Source organism: Triticum dicoccoides, chromosome 2A, assembly GCF_002162155.2.
Source record: "Triticum dicoccoides isolate Atlit2015 ecotype Zavitan chromosome 2A, WEW_v2.0, whole genome shotgun sequence".
Lineage (NCBI taxonomy): Eukaryota > Viridiplantae > Streptophyta > Magnoliopsida > Poales > Poaceae > Triticum > Triticum dicoccoides.
The window spans coordinates 116080798-116089649 of NC_041382.1; the positions used below are offsets into that span (position 1 = coordinate 116080798).

Consider the following 8852-nt stretch of genomic DNA (forward strand, 5'->3'; position numbering starts at 1 on the left):
TGTAGGGGAGGCCGATGGGGGCGATGTCGAAGTCGACCAGCTCCGTGCGGAAGTTGTCGTAGGTGCCGAAGGTCACTGGGAGCCGGATCTGTCCCAAGGAGCCGGACGACCTGCCCCCAACGCCTGAGAAGGGCCGGCTAGGCTGTAGCCGTTCCAGGGGTATGCAGAGGAGGTTGAAGGCCTCGACTGAGAGCACGCTGAGGCCTGCCCCGCCATCGATGAGAGTTCTGGTGACGGCCACCTGGCAGACGGTGGGGGTGCACAGCATGGGGAGCATGCCCGAGCAGGCCGAGTTGGAGGGGTGGTCCTCCGAGCTGAAGCTCAGGCCGGTCTCGGGCACCGCCTGGTCCAAGGGAGCCCCTGCCGCGTGGAAGCGGCGCTGACCCGACGGATGAACGGCTTGACGTGGTAACTTGTAGGCGGCGCCTGCGAGCCGCCCAAGAGGGTCGCGACGACTGTGGGTGTCGGTACAGCGCCATAGGCGGGGGAGAGGTTGCGGCGCCCCATGGGCGCGCGGAGCGCGCGGGACGAAGAACCAGCTGGGGCGAGCGAGGGAGTTGCGGTGCGGCCGTCTTGGTGCACGGATGGATGTTGAGGCGATGCTTGCTTCTCGTCCCCCGCCGGGCCGGTGGCGGCATTGACGGCAGGTGACGGGGAACGGTGAGGATGCCCGCCGACAGGGGCTGTCTGGGCGACACGGGAAGCGAGGGCAGCCCGGTGCTCCGCGCGGGCCCGACGAGCGTCAGACATGAGCGCGATGGTCGGAGGAGAACGGGGTGACGGAAGACAAATTCCTGCGCACCCCTACCTGGCGCGCCAAATGTCGGATTTTGGGTTCCGGCAGACCCTTGAGGTTCGAACACTGGGGTGCGCCCGGAGATTTCGCCTCCTACCTTCCTGCACCACTCCGCCGTGCTAGGATCTAAACTAAGGAAAGAACAACACAAGAGACATCGGGTTTATATTGGTTCGGGCCACCGTTGTGGTGTAATACCCTACTCCAGTGTGTGGTGTGTGGATTGCCTCTTGGGCTGATGATGATGAACAATACAAGGAAGAACAGCCTCACGCGGGTCTGTTCTTGGCTGGGGCGATGAACTGCTCGGAGGAGTTTAGTCACCTTTCTCTCTCTCTCTCTCTCTCTGCTCTCCTACGACCGACCCCCTTGCTGTGGGGGTGGCTGGTCCTATTTATAGAGGCCCTGGTCCTCTCCCCAAATATTGAGCGGGAAGGGAGCCAACAATGGCGGGCTAATTTGAAGGGGACATCAAGTATCAGCTATCCTGACAAAAGTAGTCTTCGCCTGCGTAAAGCTCTGGTGATGACGCCGTCTTGGGCTCCACGGTGACCTCTGTCTCGTAGTCCTCCTGGTCTTGGTCTCGTTGCACCGAAAGGGCAACCTTTGCCTGATGCCTCGGTACTCCACGGCTGCGCTTGCCCCCTTTGCACCAAAGAGGAAAGGAGGACGCTGCGCGGGCTGGCACCCGCCTAGCGCCCTGAGTTGTCATGGCTTGCGTCATGGGCACCTCATGAGGTACCCCCGCCTTGATCTCTCCGCCTCCTCGTGAGCCAGCCTGACGAGGCCGTGCCTGAGGAAGCTCTGTGCCGTCCGCCCCGCGGGGCTTGGCCCCTCGCGAAGGTCTTGGGTTTGTGTTGGTGAAGATGGGCCGTGCTGGGCCCCCCTTTGAGCCACGCCGCAGGCCGCAGGCAGGCAAGTCTGCGGACCCCCATTCCCAGAACACCGACAGTGGCGGTAAAGCTTTGTAATACCCTAGCCCAAGTCAAGAGATGGTTGTGCACGAGGAGGGCGAGATCATGCAGACCGAACAGGACCCGCCGATGGAGCTCTCTAAGGTCTCGATGGACCTCACCGTGCTCCACTGCCCCTTGTGCCTCCGCCCCTTGACGCCACCAGTGTATGAGGTTCGAATACACCGCGTCCATTCGGCTGATTGAGCAAGGTGCAGGTTTCTTGATTGATGTGTTGTTCGGTTGATTTCTGCAGTGCAAGGGAGGGCACCTGGCCTGCGCGGACTGCCGCGTCGAGCGCCCCGGGAACCAGCGGCAGTGCCAGAAGTGCGAGCGCGACGGTGGCTTCAACGTGCGGAACACAGCGGTGGACTCCGTCTTTTCGTCGGTGAGGGTGGAGTGCCCGCACGAAGGCTGTGGGCTCTACGTCACTTACCACAAGCTCGCCGATCACCAGAGCGTGTGTCCGCTCGCGCCCTGCAAATGCCCCGTGCCCATCTGCGGCTACGAAGGCCCGCCGCCGGCGCTCTACCACCACATCAGCACCACGCATCCCATGCCCGTGCACAGGATCCAGTATGGCAAGGTGCTGTAGCTGCAAGTGCCACTGTCGGAGCCACGGCTCTTGCTGTTTGCGGAGGAGGACCGCTGCGCATTTTTCTTGGTCGGCGGCGTGCTCGACATTGGCGCGCCTATCGCCATGTCGGTCGTCTGCATCAGAGCAGGGACGTCCCCACTGCCGCACTACGTGGCCAAGCTGTGGGCGAACGGCCCGCCGGGGGAGCCCAAAGGCACGACCGACGCCGTCAAGATGGAAATGGAGGTGAAAAGCAGCAAGGATCCCGGTGACGTCGATGTGCAGGAGCTGACCTTCTTGACAGTTCCACCCAAGCTGCTGGCCGGGGCTAAGCTTGTGTCCCTCCACATTCAGATTGACAAGCTGACGTCCTAAATGTTTCTACAATGCCTTCTGTTTATCTTAGTAATATGCTAATATAGGGATTACCTTGGTCTACTTTAGCTTAAGAAATGGTGGGTTTTGGTGGCGATGCAGCAATTACTTCGACATCAGATCAGTAATTTCCAACAGTCGAATGGATATTTTGGGGCTGTTTGGTTTTAGGACTAGCATTGCCATACTTTGCCACACATTTTTGCCAAACTTGACTAAGGTTAGTTCATCAAAATAAGAGCCACAAGTTGGCAAGCCTAAGGGAATATTGCCACACTTTTTGTGTGTATGCCATGTGGGGTCCAAGTGTGGCTTGCCTAAGGTGTGGCTTGAACCAAACACTCACCTAAGTTGGTCAAACTTGCCTAACCTTAGGTGTGGCAATCTTTGGCAAAGTTAGTCACAAACCAAACAGCCCCTTTGTGTCTGTTGGATATAAAGTTCCTTTGGGTAAGAAGTACTACTTGTCATCAAAATGGATACAAGGAGATGTATGTAGATGTATTTTAGTTCTAGATACGTCCCTTTTTATCCATTTTGATAACAAGCACTCCCTCTGTTCCACAATGCATGCCTTCCATTTGTCAAAATATAGATGTATCTAGGCATGATTTAGTATATAGGTACATCCATGATAGAGCTAATCGGATGGTTGAGAACACTACAATTCGTAGCTACAGATGCGTGTGTGACTCCCAGATGCAGAGGCTGGGGGTCATCATCCTCCTTTTCGAGAAAAAACAGACGTGTGTGTGAGAGGACGAGTGTGTGCGTGCACCTCTTCTCTTCCTGTATAACGTACTACTAAACTCAGAGTATAAGTTTTTGTGGGTGGCACGATGGTGCGTGCGAGAAGTCCCGAGAGATAGGTTTAATGCGTCTAAAAAACAGACTAGCCTAGAGCTCGCCACGCGACTATTCATGTCGAACGCCCCATTAACCGTAAGATATGTATACGACGGTGCCAGTTATTGCACGTACACAGTAGTACTCCCTCCTTTCCGGTTTATAGGGCTTAATTCAAAAATCTCGCCAACCAAGATGGTGAGTGGTGGAATATTTTTTGTAGTTTGCAAAAGCACCTAATTAATGCTCTTGTTTTTCTCAAAAAATTATGTTTATCAATGCATTAATTGCAATGCATGCATGCATAAAGTACATGCATTGGTCAATTTTCTCTTAATACTTGCATGCAATGATTAATGCACCTTGGAATCTGAACATGTGTTGGGGAACAACCAAATTGAGCCTTATAAAATGGAAAAACTAAAATTTGAATTGCAAATTACTCCACACTATATTGAATTGCAAACCTGTTCACACCAATCACAACCTAAACGGTTTCCCACTTAGGAGCGTATTAGTACCACGCTATATTGAATTGCAAACCTGTTCACACCGATCACAACCTAAATGGTTTCCCACTTACGAGCATATTAGTACCACGCTACTCCCTCTGTCCGGGTTTATTAGGCCTAAAGACAATTTCTCTTAGACCAATACTCATAGTAATTTGCTCACATTAATTCTTTCATTTCACTCCCAATGCACTCTCTCACATGCATGCAGCCAATGAAAAAACACGCATGAAGTATATTAATTTTTCAGCCATGGCACCAACAACAATGGCTTTCAATGCAACCAATGAAATGGTTGCATGCATGCACCTTTCCGAAGCGGGGCCTTATAAAAGGGGAGTATATTAAATTGCAAATCTGTTCACACCGATCACAACCTAAATGGTTTCCCACTTAGGAGTGTATTAGTACTCGGTTATAAATACTAGTATGCCAAGATGACTGCACATTCCTCCTCAACTCCTCATCCACAAAAACAAACAAGTCATTCAGCATCCTTCCCTTGCGTCTACCATGGCCAGTGTGAGTTCTGGGTCAAGAGATTGCCACCAGGGAGAGACGAGCATGGAAGCGGAAGCACGAGAGATGTCCCGCCTCGCTGCGAGAGCAGCCGACATCTCCCACCGCACGGAAGTAGTAGCACAGAGGTCCCGTCACACCGCTGAAGCAGCAAGGAGGTCCCGCCGCGCCGTCGATGCAGCAGACTGGTCCGGCCACACCGCGGAAGCAGCAGAGATGCCCCGCCGCGCCACGAATGCAGCAGAGATGTCCCGCCGCGCCGCGGCAGCCTGGGAAAATTTCTCGCAGGCAGGCGACGACTGTTACAGGCGCATGCATGCGATCGTCCATAGCCAGATGGATCAGATCTCCGGCTGGGCGAGGTTGCAGGACGACATGAAAGCCTCATTTGAACAGGCTACCGGCGTCATCCGGCAACTAAGGGAGGGCAATGAGAGGATCCGGGCCGAGCACGACCTGCTGAGGGAGAAGATCATCCGAAGTGCAGACCAGAATGACATGCGTCATCGTCAAGAAACTTATGGACGAGAATGACATGCTCCGCAACAAGCGCCAAAGGCTGGTGGAGGAATCCGTGGATGTTCTCAAGCAGCGTCTTGAGGACACAAAAGAGCTCATCGCCGCTTGCCGCGGAGACTAGTTTCCTGGTTTCTTTTGATGTAATAATCGGTTTAGGATGTGGATTGTGTCGTCGGTTGTGAAATGTTGGGTTCTAGCGCAGATGTTTGGCCTTTGTTGGCCTCTTGGGATGTTGCGATTTCAATCTGGTAGCTTTTAGTCCTTCGTGTTAGGCTGGAGTTGTGCTGAACTTCTTATGAATTGTGGTGGTTTTCAGTAATGAAAATCGGAAGGGGCAAGCCCTTCTTTGATCAAAAAAAATTAATCGTCCTTATATATTCATCAGTCTTGCTATAAGTCGCAGTAGATGCTATATAGGTCCGTCGGATCTTACATCAAGATCTGTGCTTTCAGATTTTCTTTTTTCTCTCTTAAATCTCAGTCGAGTGAGACATAGCCACGCCATTAATGGAGACCTTGGGAGAGAGGTGGACGGAAGATGGAGGTCAAAGGGCTCTCCTCCCGATAAGCACACGCAGGGGTCTGATCGCACGCCTCTCATACTCAAATAGCTACCCTGCATGGCGCCTCCTAGCTAATAAAAAATGAGGACGCGTGGTGGCACATAAATGGTACTAGTAAGTAGAACGCCCACGGTTTTAATGATACTTGTGTTTCCGATTGTAATGTGACAGCACTTTGTTGATTGTTAATGTGTGCGCCTTCGCAAATCGGACTGCAAATTTACCACAGCATGTTGGTGCCATGTCATGGCACCAAGCCAATTTCATTATTTTCATGCAAGTTTTGGATTTACAGGAATTAAAAAACTAAGTTTCTCAACGTTTCCAACCCAGCCATGACGCCCAGAATTTTGAATTTGATTCCCATTTCTTGCATGGAACCTAGAAATTTACCCGAGGACACACATGTGATTTTTCAACCAACTTTGGTGCACTGGAACATGTGCTTGTATTTCAAATTTTAATTATGCACACAAAGGTGACACGTTCCCTCCCAAAACCACGAGCCTTCTTGAGAGAAGCTCCGATTTGCAAGAAGCTTATACCAAAAGTTGTTCCTATTCGGCCAATTTTTTTACCACGGCATGGTACTACCATGACATGACACCATGCCAAGTTTCATGATTTTAAAACCAAGTTTCTCAATGTTATCGACCGAGCCACGATGCCTAGATGTTTGAATTTTATTCTCATTTTTTGCATGGGACATACTCTCTCCTTCCATCTATATAGGGCTTAATGTGTTTTTCAAGACAGCCTTTGACTATTGACAAGATTAATAGCACATGAGATGTATACTATGAAAATTATATTATTGGAAGCTCATTTGACATACAAATTTGAAGGTATGCTTTGTGTAAGTTGCATGTCATATATTATTGCTCTAACGTTTGGTCAAAGTTAGCCACGAAAAATGCATTAGGACCTATATAGATGGAAGGAGGGAGTAGAAATTCACCCGAGGGCACAAATGTGATTTTTCAACCAACTTTGGTGCACGGGAGCATGTGCTTGTAGTTCAAATTTGAATTATGTACATTAAATGACCAAAAACTCAATTAATGTGTAAATAAGGCCAAACGAAGCTGGAATAATTCCAAAATTTAACAGGGCACTCATGTAGTTCTATGTTTCCTTTGTAAATAAACTCAAGGGGGACAATGTATATCGTTTCGCTCTCAAAGGTGGCACGTTCCCTCTCAGAACCACGAGCCTTCTTGAGAGAAGCTTCGGTTTGCAAGAAGCTTATACCAAAATCTGTTCCTATTTGGCCAATTTTTTTACCCCAACATGGTAGTACCATGACATGACATCCATGCCAAGTTTCATGATTTTCAGATGTGTTTTGGATTTACAAGAATTTTAAAACCCAGTTTCTCGATGTTCTCGGCCGAGCCACGATGCCCAGATATTTTAATTTTATTCTCATTTCTTGTATGGGACCTAGAAATTCACCCGAGGACACAAATGTGATTTTTCAACCAACTTTGGTGCATGAGAGCATGTGCTTGTAGTTCAAATTTGACTTATGCACATTAAATGACCAGAAACTCAATTAATGTATAAAAAACAACAAACGAACCCAGAATAATTCTAAAATTTAACAGGGCACTAATGTAGTTCTATGTTGCCTTTGTTAAGAAACTCAGGGGGGCAGCGTATATCGTTTCACACTCAAAGGTGGCACGCTCCCTCTTAGAACCACAAGCTTCCAAATCGGCCCAATTTTTTTACCACAACATGTTAGTGCCATGACATGACACCATGCCAAGTTTCATGATTTCCAGGCGAGTTTTCGATTTACATGAATTTAAAATCAAAGTTTCTCGATGTTCTCGGCCGAGTCATGACGCCCAGATGTTTGAATTTCATTCTCATTTCTTCCATGGGACCTAGAAATTCAACCAAGGACACACATGTGATTTTTCAACCCACTTTGGTGCACCGGAGCATGTGCATGCAATTGATATTAATATTATGCACATTAAAAGTCCAAAAACTCAATTAATGTATAAAAAGGCCAAATGAACCCAAAATAATTCCAAAATTTAACAGGGCACTCGTATAGTTCTATGTTGCCTCTGTAAATAAAATCAGGGGGGAGGTAGCGTATATCGTTTCGCACACAAAGGTGACACGTTCCCTCTCGGAACCACGAGGCTTGTTGAGAGAATCTCCGGTTTTGCAAGAGGCTTATACCAAAACTTGTCCCAATTCAGCCAAAAATTATACGTATGAAAACAGGGTTTAGATTATCCCAAACATCTCGCTACCTAGACCAATAATGTACTATGATTTGAATTCAACATAAAATGGATACAAATATTTGAATTGGAGAGCGCATGGTACATGTAGTTCATAGTGAAATATGATTACTGCTATATGTATGTTTTTTGTTATCAAGATAATATTTAAATTATTGTATAACTTGACAACAATCGTATTCAAATAAGGAAAATTGATTCAAATTTAGTCCATATGGTAGACGATAACATATATGTTCACATGGTGGAGTAAAATGTTCATATATGATGGAAGATCAAAATGTACGACTACATCAATTATAAACCGCAAGGTCACCTAACGATATATTTGAATTCAACATAACGTGGATTCAAAAATTGAAATTCAAGATCATGGCATCTGTAATCATATAAAAAGGGACATTACTCTTTCTTTGGTGGGAATTGATTTGTTTTTTGTTGTTGTTGAGGGAAGTGCGAATCGATTTGGTACTGTGTAGGGTAATCTTGTTCTCCCGGGTTTTTTTTACATTTTTCTTGTAGTTTTTTCAATGGCATCTATAGCAATATAGTAAAAGGGGACATGACTCTCTTGTGTCTTGTATGAATTGTTTTTTTACAGTTAAGTTTGTTCTGCCGAACAAGGAATCCGCACCTTGTTATCCCAAAATTTTCAAGCTCGAGTATCTTTTGACTCACCTGCTTTGAAACTCCCGCTTCTTCAACCTGCACTGCACCTTGTTATCCTGAAATTTGGACGCGCGCCAGAACTCCCTCCTCATCTGAAATCGCTCCCGCAGCCCAGACACGCGAAATCCCCCTTCTACCCCTCAGCCCGAAATGAAGCTCCACGTCGCGGTGTCAAAACCGGTGGGGGTACGCTGGTAACTTACCCTACATTTCGGACAAGCGTGTCCCTAAGCTTGGCTCTCCCCTCCCCCTTCGCCCC

At 48.3% G+C, this 8852-nt stretch overlaps 1 pseudogene; it reads left to right on the forward strand.

The window, feature by feature from the left end:
* The first annotated feature begins 1839 nt into the window (after positions 1–1839).
* LOC119359138 lies at positions 1840–2701 on the forward strand (annotated as a pseudogene).
* Positions 2702–8852: the final 6151 nt, after the last annotated feature.